The following is a 13,361-nucleotide window of genomic DNA, read 5'->3' as shown; positions in this document are numbered from 1 at the left end:
CTCCATCATGTGTCCCTTAGTCTTCTCCTCTTGGCCATTCGGCACTGAGTAATATGGCGCCTCTTGGCCAACAAAGCCAAAGCTTTGCTTCTCCTCTTGGCCTTTCGGCCCCACTTTCCCCACAGGATGAAGCCAACCCTCTCCGCCCGCTTAACGCGGAATATCTTGACAAGCTCGTCAAGAATTTCCCCACCTTTGACCCCATCCCAGGTCAGCCAAACAATACTGAGATGTTCCTAGCTGACATACAGGACGCGTTGGATGGCTACCCGAACGCTACGGGTTCTGACAGGGTTTACCTGTTGAAGCGACCGTTGAATAGACACATGACAAGGTTCATTCGCCTACAACAGCAACACGTGCTAAATGACTACACTAAACTTGCCACAGCTTTGAAATTAGAATTCAGTGGTTCTGCAACTCGCAAACATGATAGCTGACTGGCTAACACGGTCAAACAAGCTCGGAATGAACACCCACAAGCTTACTATCATAGGCTTCGTTCAGCTTACTTTGGCCTACTCACTGAAACAGGCATGGAAGACCTGTTACCATTTAAACAAATTTTCCTGTCAAACATGTATCCCACCTTCATTACCTACTTGGACCCAGCAGCCCACGTTGGCTTGCCTATCTTACAACTCAGAGATCTTGCAAGCACAGCTTTTGAGGCATCAAAAGCTCGCAAAGCTAAGAGCCCTGACCACTCGGTTTTGAAGTTTGACCAGGAGCACTCACTCCAGTCAGAGGGTGCATTATCAGGTATTGGAGCGTTAAGAGATGACGCACAACAATAGTTTCTACCACAAAACCATGATTCCAATAACCTCCGCGGACGAAATAACTGTAGAGTATGTCGCCATCAAAACGACTACCGCTACAATCGACCTGTTCACTACGTTCCTGCACCCAACCCAACCCAAGTGTCAGAGCACAATGGTAACAAAGGGTTGAAGGATGATCAAAATGTAGACCAATGTTCTCCAGAAGCTCCACTACGTGAAGAACTAAAGCGAGAAACATTTGAGGGTCAAAGATAAGTCACAAGGACCAGACGGGGAATTACCGGACACCAGGTCTGCAATTAACACCCATAGCAAGGATGTTAAAATTAAAATCTCTCCCGCTCTCACTCGAGACCCTATCCAGGGCCCGCTTGATCAAGAAACAAGCCCACGGGCTTTGTCTACAGACTCTGATACAAAGGTTGCGAAGAAAAAGGTCAAAAGCTTCGTTAAAGCCAAGCCCATTCAAAATCTGAAAAGTCGATCTGCTTCCACCTTGAACAGAATTGACACATCACGTCGTTGCGAACGACCACTCCACTTTGTGGGGAATATGTCCACTAAACACGAATCGAAACAACCATAGCTGGAAACAGTCCTGGAGAACTGCTTAACTTGTCATGCTCTAATTGATTCGGGTGCGACAATATCACTCATCTCTCAAACATTGTTTGATGATCTACAAAAGGGCTTTGAAGCCAACTAAACGCTGGTTAAAAGTGGAACGATGCGACACTACACTTCGAGGGGTCACTCACACTATCTCTCCTCTCACATTGAGAGTCATGCTGAAACTACACTTCAAGGACGTATCGCTTGTCCACCCTGTGTATGTTACCGGCATCGAAATTGTTCCCCTGCAACTTGGAGCAGACTTGATGGATCGGTTACTCCCATTGATGGATTGGAAAACCAACCAGGTATGGTCACAGGCTACAGTGCCTTCTCCACCGACCACACTGTCTACCCCTAACGCTAGCTGCAACGCAGTCATTCACGAGGGGTATCTATCGAAAGAACCCCTTGGGAAAAAGACGTTTAGAAAACACTTGGTGCAGAATCCGATCCAAGGAGATATTACGATATAACGACACATTCCATCAGCCAATCTGATTGACAATTATTTTCATGATTTCGAGCCAGCTGTCTCTGTGAATGAGCAACTTCCCTCCTTGCAGTCGTGCAATACGGTAGTTGAGAGGAACTCCTCTTGCCCTTCGAACATTTCCACAAGCACTGCGGCCGTCTCAGCAAGAAAAACATTGATGCGCAGAGTATACTCTGCTTCCGATGATACACCTTGCGCTTTGCGGGGGACTGTCAACCCTTACTACAATGACACTAATTGCGTCAGTCTAGCAACTGACCCGATGACTCCCACTGGTGAAACACTTTGCGATATCACAGACTGATATCCTCGGCTCAGCCACTGAGGGTGTTGAAGCACAAACACCAGGAGATTTGTTTGAAAAGTTACAGACACTCTCATAATAACGCGGTCACTGACAACTAGTACATAGGGTCCGAACTTTTCGTTTGCGCCTCGGATACCAACACCACCCGCTGGTTGGGGGGTCCCGAGAAACAAAGGAAGGAATAGTAGCCCAGACCCATGATGAGCCTTATTGAGGCCGGTGGGGGGGTCGAGACTATGGACAACACCGTATGAGGCCGCCAGAGCATAAATCAAATCTAGTTATAAACTCCCCTCTGAGAGCAGACAGGCCCCTAGAAGGGGATTATATTAGAACACATCTAAGATAGTACTGAGGTGTACCACACTGGTTGTAAAGGAAGTCCAGTGGACTTGTCCACCTCCAAAACAAATGGCAACAATAATCATTCCTTGCCATGTGTAGTAGTCACTACAAGACAACTCGTAAAATGCTCTAATCATGTATTCCTGTAGGATAACATTTCAGAATAAATCGGTAGGACAACTGGACCCCCTGAGAACCAGTACCAATACCACAGTCAGTCCAGCAACACTCAGTAAGAGGATTGGTAAACCTCACAAGTTAAATTGCTATTGATAATAGCAACATAGGAGTCACTCAGAGTGCAACACGGGGAAGGGAATCTCCATTGCACTCTTCCAATGGTTAAAACACGCCACTAAAAATTATTAGAAGAATGAACCACGATCACACCACGTACGACTGGTCCAATACTTAGAGTACTTCCTTCATGAGATTAGCTCCTCCGTGGATAACATAGCTATGAAGTAGACTTCTTCATACCCACCGCCACTACAATAGTGGAAGACAGTGACTGATAGTAAAACTACTACAGACTCCCTCGACACCAATTCTGACTGACCTCCAGGCATTGACCTGAAAATGACCTGACTACGTCAGACTCATTCTAAACAAGTTGTAATCTGCCAGGATACTTGGTTTCCTTCCCTTGACATGTGCGCTTGCTTAAGCATAAATGCACATGCACAACGGAACATCCTATTAGGATTTATGCTAGGATCACATAAGGGTCCGAGCAAAATACCAGCCTTAGTAAAGTTGAACATTTATTTTGAGGCCTTTAACTCTACAGCTACAGCACTCACCAGTTTTCTTCCCAGGAGTCCATAGGTCATCCCTGTAGACTACCCAAAATTAGTGCCTTAGACTTATCATATAGTTATCAACTTAGGATAGTACCCTAAGCAACACACCGCAAATGAGGAAAGTCCTAGATATGACATTAGACAATGCCATGATAGGGTCATTTTGCCAAGACCATGGACGTAGATAGAATACAGTCCAATTAGAGGATTAAGGGGGCATAACTATATTTTGTTTTGTTTATGCTTTCATTCATTTTCAGTTTCATTTTCTTCGGCACGTAGAAAGTGATAGAGCCATAAACAACTTCCCCATACAAAAATCAGCTAGTGCCACAACGCCGCTCATTTGGGAGGAAATGTAATTATATATTTCATGAGTGTGTGTGCGTTGTTAACATCTGCCTAAGTTACTGCCCATATCTTCCAGTCTGGATGTCCAGACGACGGGTCCGGAACGGCGATCCCAATCCGGACATCCGCTGCCCAGCCATGGAGCGGACTTCTTCATTTGCAGACACCCTACCCGGGTCGACCACCAGAGGGGGGACTGCAACGGCAATCCCAATCTGGACCTCCGCTGCCGAGCCATGGAGCGGACCTCTTCATTTGCAGACACCCTACCCGGGTCGACCACCAGATGGGGACCACAATGATGGCCCACAACCAGGACAACCCACGGTCATTTTTATGTTGGTTTGCAACATGCAGGTTAATCGCAAGATTGAACCCAACTTGGGGGGACTGTCATGACGTTGGCCTGGGGGGAGGTTTATGACAGTCATAAATACCTCTTCCCCCCTTTTTCCTCTCTCTACCCTACTGAGGTGACATTTGAAAACCCCTTGGTTAACATAGAGATTCTGGGAACATCAGAAGGTGGGGGGAAATGAACTATATTCTGGTAATCCGACCAATTGAACATATGCGGTGGTACTTAATGAATATGATGTCAGTTCGGTTGTCATCTGAGACATTCTCATCAATGATAAGATGACAAACTCTACAGTGGAAAGTCTGCACATTGTAGTTATTGGATTCACATGGAATTGTTGTTCAATTTAAATGTTTGAATATAAAATTATTGGTGAAGAGATGAAATGTAATTTTAGCTTCCAAATGAGAGATGTGGGTTTTCATAAGGTTCTGCTCAATCAGTGGCCCGCTCCTGTGAAGGGACATGGGTTTTAAAACTTTTCAAACACGCCCTCTCCCTTCCTATATAAAGCCTTGACGACAATATAACCCCCTGTTCCAAGTACGTGAGGTCTGCAGCCTCTACGTTAAAAGGACTAACATGTAAACTACAGAACTAAGCCAACCTCAGCGTGAGCTTTGGTTGCGAATGGTATGAACTTTGAACTCTTATTCACTACAGAAGTGATACCTCCTAGCCGTTGACTTAGCAACAGAAGCTGCAAACGCGGGCTAGGAAAGAACAGACAGAGTATCCCTTCTATCACACAACGACATTACTACAACGTATCCAATTGAGCGCAGCTCAGAGTAAATATTTCTTGCATTTAGAATGCATAAGATACTGTATTTACAATAGCACAGCTTCTCCCTTTGTCCCTCAGTCTTCCCGTTCTTTCACTCAAACCCAGACCCTTTTCTTTTGTGTAACCTGCTGTCATATCTGTTCCGCCCGCTAGGGACGTTTACCTTTATGACGTAATTTGTAATCAAGGTATGATTCATTCTTTGTACATGTAATTCTGTGTGATTAGTTAGGTATTTAGTAAATAAATAATTAAACCCAATTTTGTATTGCTGATTCAACTTGTTAGCCAGGGTTCGTGAAGATACAACTTTCAGATGAGACTGAATTAAAGTGACGATTAATATTGACTGTTATTGATGTAAAATATTACTAGGTCTTTAAGAGTTTATTCGGAAGATAACAGCTCTATAAATATTATTTTTTGGTGCCCTGACTCTCTAGTTAATTACATTTACATGGTTAGCTCAATCAGGTCATATTAATTACGGAGAAAGGATTTTACAGAATAGCATGTCATATCACTTAATCCGGCATAGCCAAAGACACGACAACAGATATCTACTCTAGGCAGTTTTAAGACATGATTGTATAGATTGTCACTGACATTAATTATCAGTAACACTAGAGTAAATCTGACTTACTGTTTTTACTATTGTAAGTCGATAGCAGGGGTATTCGACCAGGGTTCCCCTGCCCCTACTGCCAGTGGATTTCTTTCTCTCAATGTTTTGATGAATATCGCTAGCAACAACAGAATAAACTAATTTTGAATTACATATCTATAGTAGAAACGAGGAGAATATCTTTCTACTTATGTAAACTTCTCAACTTAATATTGAGCAAATTACACTCACTGGAGCCAATTACAGTCACTGGAGTATCTGACATAGGCTTTGAATAAGCTACCAGTACAGCAAGTGCTGCTGGTAAGCTTTCTTGACTTGCGCATACATTGTTGCCAACACATGGCTAACCTTTGTTTAAAGGTCCAATGCAGCTGTTTTTTATGTCAATATCAAATCATTTCTGGGTGAAATCATTTCTGGGTACCTTACTGAGGTTGTTTTCTATTAAAATGGTCAAAAAGAAACAAAAATAGCTTCTTAGCAAAGAGCAATTTCTCAAGCAAGAATTTTGCTATGACTGTATGGGAGTGGTCTGAGTGGGGAGGGGAAAACTGAAAATTAGTTGTCGTTGGCAGAGTGGTTTGGACCTCCCTTTCTTATTTGTCGTATTAACCAATTTACCGCATGGTCATCATGGATGGCCAGAATTCCATCCCACCAAACCAGGCTGAAAAAACAGCTCTTACACTAAAAGGACATTAACATAATTTTCACAATTTCACAGTATTATTCCAACCACATAGTGTTGAAATATATATAAAACACAGGAAACTGCACTGGGCATTTTACCATCTAAACAGCGGCTCTTAGCAAAAATGTCTTTCTAGCTAATAGGCTATGTTAGCGTTTACACTTCCTCTTACAATTATAATGTGGGGAGGTCAAAATAATAAAAAATTATCTACCAAATCTATTCATTTGAAAATGTTGATTACTTCTTTCCATGATCAGTCACCTGATGATAAGAAAAGATGTGAAAACGTAAGGTTAAAGACCCCTGTCCTAAAGCAGTGATACAATAAGTCTGGCTTACTGTTGTGTTCTATAGCAGTGGTACCCTAAGTCTGACTTACTATAGTGTTCTAGTTAGTTATTTATTTAACCTTTATTTTAGCAGGGCCTCTTTTTCAAGGGATCCCTGCATGTAGACAAATCATACACATTTACAACATTTACAAATACAATATTTATTTACAAGCAATTTAAGAAAAGCAATCACATTCCTCAACATGGAGGTCCTCCATCAACAACTTCTACTGCCCTAGAGGTAACAGGGGATCAAGTTGCAGCGAGCTCTGCAGATAATTCCATACACGGGTGCAAAAACACTGAATGCAGATGTACCTAATTCTATAGAGATCAACAGGACCTCTAGAGTTAGCCATCCCTGTGATGGGGTCTGGTAAGTCTTTAGGTACAGTGGAAGTTGGTGCAAAAGGGCTTCATTAACAAAAAGAGAGCAGTGTACCAATCTATGAGACTTGAGATGGCCAGCCTACATTCTGATATAGGATGTAATAATGTGTACTAAACCTGTCGCCCGTAATAAAGAAAGTGTTCTGTGGTAAACTGGATCTGATGGTTTCGCATTCATAACAATGGTTTTACCATAGTCTAGCACTTGCAGGAAAGTTGAATTAATTATCTGTAATCAATGAGGGCACTATCCAATATACATATACATAAATCATCGGAAACTTTTTAAAGTAAATTGGAAAACATCATGTACTTGGTTTTATTTGTATTAAGTACCAATCTCATTTCCACAAAAGCTTTCTGCAAAGCAGCAAAAGCAGATTGCAGCCCCCGAATAAAGCCTGGTTGTCACGCCCTGACCTTAGTATTCTTTGTTTTCTTTATTATTTTGGTTAGGTCAGGGTGTGACATGGGTGATATGTGTGTTTTTGTCTTATTCTAGGGTGTTTGTACTGTCTAGGGTTTTTTGTAGATTTATGGGGTTGTTTTCATCTAGGTGTTTATGTTGGTCTATGGTTGAGATTGGCTCTCAATTAGAGGCAGGTGTTTATCGTTGTCTCTGATTGGGAACCATATTTTGGCAGCCATCTTCTTTGGGTATTTCGTGGGTTATTGTCTATGTTATGTTGCACGTTAGCACATTGTTTATATAGCGGTCACGTTCGTCTTATTCGTTTTGTTGTTTTTGTTTAAGTGTTCTTCGCGTTCTTCATTAATAAATAATAATGTATTCTAACCATGCTGCGCTTTGGTCTACTCCATATGACGATCGTGACAGAATAACCCACCAACAATGGACCAAGCAGCGTGGTAACGGACAGCAGCAGCAATCAAAGGACTTCTGGACTTGGGAGGAGATTCTGGACGGCAAAGGACCCTGGGCACAGCCAGGGGAATAACGCCGTCCCAAAGCAGAGCTGGAGGCAGCGAAAGCAGAGAGGCGGCGGTATGAGGAGGCAGCACGGCGGCGCGGCTGGAAGCCCGAGTGGCAGCCCCAAACATTTATTGGGGGAGGGCACATGGGGAGTGTGGCGAAGTCAGGTAGGAGACCTGCGCCAGCTCCCCGTGCTTGCCGTGGAGAGAGAGGGCGTTGTACCGGGCAGGCACCGTGTTATGCGGTGGAGCGCACGGTGTCCCCGGTGCGTGTGCTTAGCCCGGTGCGGTACATTCCAGCTCCTCGTATCTGCCGGGCTAGAGTGGGCATCGAGCCAGGTGCTATGAAGCCGGCTCTATGCATCTGGTCTCCAGTGTGTCTCCTCGGGCCGGCATATATGGCACCAGCCTCACGCATGGTGTCCCCGGTTCGCCTGCACAGCCCAGTGCAGGCTATTCCTCGCCGCACTGGCCTGGCTACGGGGAGCATTCAACCAGGTAAGGTTGGGCAGGCTCGATGCTCCAGATCTCCAGTGCGCCTTCTCGGTCCGGTCTATCCGGTGCCATCTCCACACACCAGCCCGTCAGCCCCCCGTACCAGGCTTCCGATGCGTCGCCAGAGCCCAGTTCTCCCTGTTCCTCCGCACTCGCCCTGAGGTGCGTGTCCTCGGCCCAGTACCACCAGTGCCGGCACCATGCACCAGGCCTACAGTGCGCCTCGTCTGTCCTGAGCCGCCAGAGTCTCCCGTCTGTCCTGAGCCGCCAGAGTCTCCCGTAGGTCCTGAGCCGCCAGAGTCTCCCGTAGGTCCTGAGCCGCCAGAGTCTCCCGTCTGTCCTGAGCCGCCAGAGTCTCCCGTCTGTCCTGAGCCACCCAGAGTCTCCCGTCTGTCCTGAGCCGCCAGAGTCTCCCGTCTGTCCTGAGCTGCCAGAGTCTCCCGTCTGTCCTGAGCTGCCAGAGTCTCCCGTCTGTCCTGAGCTGCCAGAGTATCCCGTCTGTCCTGAGCTGCCAGAGTCTCCCGTCTGTCCTGAGCAGCCAGAGTCTCCCGTCTGTCCTAAGCCGCTAGAGCCGCCAGTCTGTCCTGAGCCGTCAGAGCCACCAGTCTGTCCTGAGCCGTCAGTCAGCCAGGAGCTGCCAGAGCCATCAGTCAGCCAGGACCTGCCAGAGCCGTCAGTCAGCCAGGACCTGCCAGAGCCGTCAGCCAGCCAGGAGCTGCCAGAGCCATCAGCCAGCCAGGAGCTGCCAGAGCCGTCAGCCAGCCAGGAGCTGCCAGAGCCGTCAGCCAGCCAGGAGCTGCCAGAGCCAGCCAGGAGCTACCCTTCAGTCCTGAGCTACCCCTCAGACCTGAGCTACCCCTCAGTCTTGAGCTACCCTGCAGTCCTGAGCTGCCCCTTCAGTCCGGAGCTGCCCCTCAGTCCGGAGCTGCCCCTCAGTCCAGTGGGGCCCTTTAGTAGGGTTGCCAGGTTGGCGGCGAGGGTCGCTGTTCCTAGGAGGCCACAAAAGCGGACTAAGACTATGGTGGAGTGGGGTCCACGTCCAGCACCCGAGCCGCCGAAGTGAAAGAGGCCCATCCCTTTAAATTAGGTTTTTTCGGCCGGAGTCCGCACCTTTGTGGGGGGGTACTGTCACGCCCTGACCTTAGTATTCTTTGTTTTCTTTATTATTTTGATTAGGTCAGGGTGTGACATGGGGGATATGTGTGTTTTTGTCTTATTCTAGGGTGTTTGTACTGTCTAGGTTTTTTTTGTAGATTTATGGGGTTGTTTTCATCTAGGTGTTTATGTTGGTCTATGGTTGCCTAGATTGGTTCTCAATTAGAGGCAGGTGTTTATCGTTGTCTCTGATTGGGAACCATATTTAGGCAGCCATCTTCTTTGGGTATTTCGTGGGTTATTGTCTATGTTAATGTTGCACGTTAGCACATTGTTTATATAGAGGTCACGTTTGTCTTATTCTTTTTGTTGTTTTTGTTTAAGTGTTCTTTGTGTCCTTCATTAATGAAGAAGAATGTATTCTAACCACGCTGCGCTCGTGACACTGATCGTGACACTGGTCAACCGTGTACTCTTATTATCCACCCCTCAGAGCCTGTTTGCTCTCTAGATTTCTTCCTAGGTTACTGGCTTTCTAGGGTGTTTTCCCTAGCCACTGAGCTTCTACATCTGCATTGCTTGCTCTTTGGGATTTTAGGCAGGATATCTGTATAAGCACTTTGCGACAACTTGCTGTATGTAAAAAGGGCTTTATAAAATAAATGTTGAATGATTGTTTGGGTGCAATAGCATACACAACTGTTCCATCTGCGTACAGGAGTATGTGATTTTTTTTGTTACATATAGACCACTATTATATACAGTATATAGACAGTAAAAAGTACAGAACCTAAAATCAACCCCTGTGGGACACCTTTTGTAATATAAAGGATATTGACTTAACACCATCAGAAAGTACACATTGCGTCCTATCTGTCAGGTAGTTTTTAATACAATTACAAGACGCCTGGTCCAGGCCCTTTGAATTAGTAAGGAGTGGTCGACAGTGTTTGAATGCTTTAGATAAGCCAATGAATAGAGCAGCACACTGTTTCTTTCTATCCAAACTATTCACCACATCATTTAAAACCAGTGCTGCTGAGATGGTGCTATGGTCTGAAGCCCGACTGATGCACATTTCAAATAAATTTTGAGGTTAAGAAAGATTCAAGCCGAGTGTTGAATAAAGCACTGTATTGGTTTTGACCTACAGACATTCTAAACATCATTACAAGAAGATGTCCCCATACCTCCTGCTAATTGGGCTACCTTTGCACATATTTTGTTGTCTGAGTGTGGGAAATGCTATAAATCGAGAGGAGTCGATGTGTTCTAAAAGATGAGATGTTGAGAATTATAATAAATACCGCTTTGATGTCTTCAATCAAACCGCACACCCATGAGTCCAAATGTGCACTTCACATTTCCAAGTTTGAAAACTCATGTAATTTACAGTGTCAACTTTTATGATCCACAGTTACAAGGATGACATGCGTTATACCCTGGGTTGTCCTGAACAGAATGTCAGATGTTTGAGAATGCCTATGTTTGTCGTATTGTGAATAAAAATGACCTGCAGAACACTCACTCACGCACTCATGACTCCATTCTATGCACATCAAAATGACAATGTTTTTCTGAAGTAGCCTAAGTTTAACAGTCACTTATAACAATAGGAGAGGTTTGTGGCCACTTGGAGACCCCACTTAGACCTTTCACTCAAACCCTTGGGAGGTTTTTTTTCCTATCTTGCACCTACTCCAAAATGTCAACGAATATTCTCATGTTATTGAATGTATCCAGAGTATTTTTTAAATTGTCTTATGGGCAAATGCTTTGAAATGTACAGTTTGGATTATTTTCTTTTGTTAGTTTAAATGTTGTGTTCTCACTTTGGTCTGATAATTTCTCCATAATCTCCAAAGTGTTCTCTTTCAATTGATGCCATGGTCATGCATATGCTTTTAATAGTTCTTCTGTTAGAAACATTTACATTTGCCATATTCTTATAGGCCCATTTCCACGAGTTTAAGGGGTTAGTAAGCAGAGTGTCTAGCACATCACAGGTAAAAAGTTGTTGAAAGGAAAATCGATTGACTGACCAGGGTCAATTAAAGTACAATTTCTTTCAAATAAAAAGTCTGCCGAGATTAATTGCTGATTAAAAGAATCACTTATCAAATTGTTCTTAGTAAAGATGTTAGAGTCTGACATAATTTGCTTAGGTAGGGAGGGAGAGGAATTCACACGCTTCAGTGCACAGCAGCGATGGCTCTGTGGACGGACTGAATAGGGTCTATATAAAGCTGCGTTTAGACAGGCAGCCCAATTCAGATCTTATTCTCACTAATTGGTCTTTTGACCAATAAGCTCAGCTCTGAAAAATATCTCATGTGAAAAAGACCAATTAGTGGAAAATCTGAATCGAGCTGCCTGTCTAAACTCAGCCTTACATGCTGACTAGACTGGGAGCGTCCGCGTGCGTCATCACGTGCACTTTGATTTTGTCCATCCACACCAGACATGATCAGGACACGCTGGTTCAAATATCAAAACAAACTCTGAACCAACTATATTAATTTGGGGACATGTCGAAAAGCATTAAACAGTCATGGCAATTTAGCTAGCTAGCTTTCTGTCCTGTGATATAAACATTGGGTTATTATTTTACCTGAAATGCACAAGGTCCTCTACTCCAACAATTAATCCACAGATAAAAGGGTAAACCGAGGTAGTTTATAGTAATCTTTCCTCCTTCGGTCTTCTTCTTCTTCTTTGGACTTTATATGGCTGTTGCCAACCATTTTTGAGGTGCATTACCACCACCAACTGGACTGGAGTGAATACCTCAGTTCATCTTTCAATCACCCACGTGGGTATATGCTCCTAAAAACCAATCAAGAGATGGGAGACGCGGGACTTGCAGCGCGTCAAGCGTCACAAATAGAACCAAGTTCTATTTTAGCGCCTGGCTACGCTTAGCCTGTTGACGTGTGTGAGCAGTTTGGATGCAATTATTGAATAACATTGCGGTGTCAGTGCTGCATCTTCCTCCCCAGTCCCCACTCGTTATCCTCTCTTAAATTGCCATGGAGCGAAGGCGAGGCAGACTGCCTGTGATGTGCTCTGCTCTGCTTGCCTCGGACTCCAGGTTATTTGTTTTTGAGTGTAATAATGGCCACGAAACACTAAATAAGTCTGCGTCCCAAATGACACCCTATTCCACATATAGTACACTACTTTTGACCAGAGCCCAGGTTTGGGACGTATGCTAAGTTTACGGCGGTGCATGGTGAATGACCTGCTCTCGCTCTGAGAAGCCCTGGCTCTGCTGATAGGCATCACTTCCATTGTTTCTGTCTCTGTGTCCCTGCCTGCCTCACTGCCTGTGATCTCCTCATCTTTCATATCCTGTTGCTAGAAGGGCAGGGATCCGCCTGCAGCGAAAAAACTGACTTGTTTTATGTGCCTAGACATGTGATGTGTCTTGGTTCAAAGGGAGACAGAAATATAATGGAGGCAGGCAGAAATACCTCAACACATGCAATGGCCAAGGCACTAAGATAAGACACATCTCAATGGGCCAAATACGTGCATGGTTGCTACTTGTGTCATTGTTAAGGCACACTCCATATAATTACATAGAACACTGAACTATAGGCAGGGGTGAAAGTAGACTTAATTTCTTCCCGGTATGTGACCTATTTATCGGCCTAACAATTGCCACCCCCCTCCTATCCCCGCTAAACTAGAATAGTGTACAGCAGGGGTCGGCAATTGGTTTGGGCTTGGGCTCTTTCTAACGTAGGCTACATCATTTATGTTAAATGAATTTGATGGAGCATTGTGTCTCTCCAACAGCACCCTGGAGAGGCACGGTGTGCATGGACAAGCTAAGTGTGTAGCTAATGCTATGGACACCAGAACATAATCAGGTAAGGAAGTAGCCTAAGCTCAGATTTAAAGCAATACTGCAACTGTGGAAACTTGGAACATTTCATTTGTAA

The sequence above is a fragment of the Oncorhynchus nerka genome, linkage group LG13 (assembly GCF_034236695.1).
Source record: "Oncorhynchus nerka isolate Pitt River linkage group LG13, Oner_Uvic_2.0, whole genome shotgun sequence".
NCBI classification, from domain to species: Eukaryota; Metazoa; Chordata; class Actinopteri; order Salmoniformes; family Salmonidae; genus Oncorhynchus; species Oncorhynchus nerka.
Note: the sequence above shows the minus strand (reverse complement) of the source record.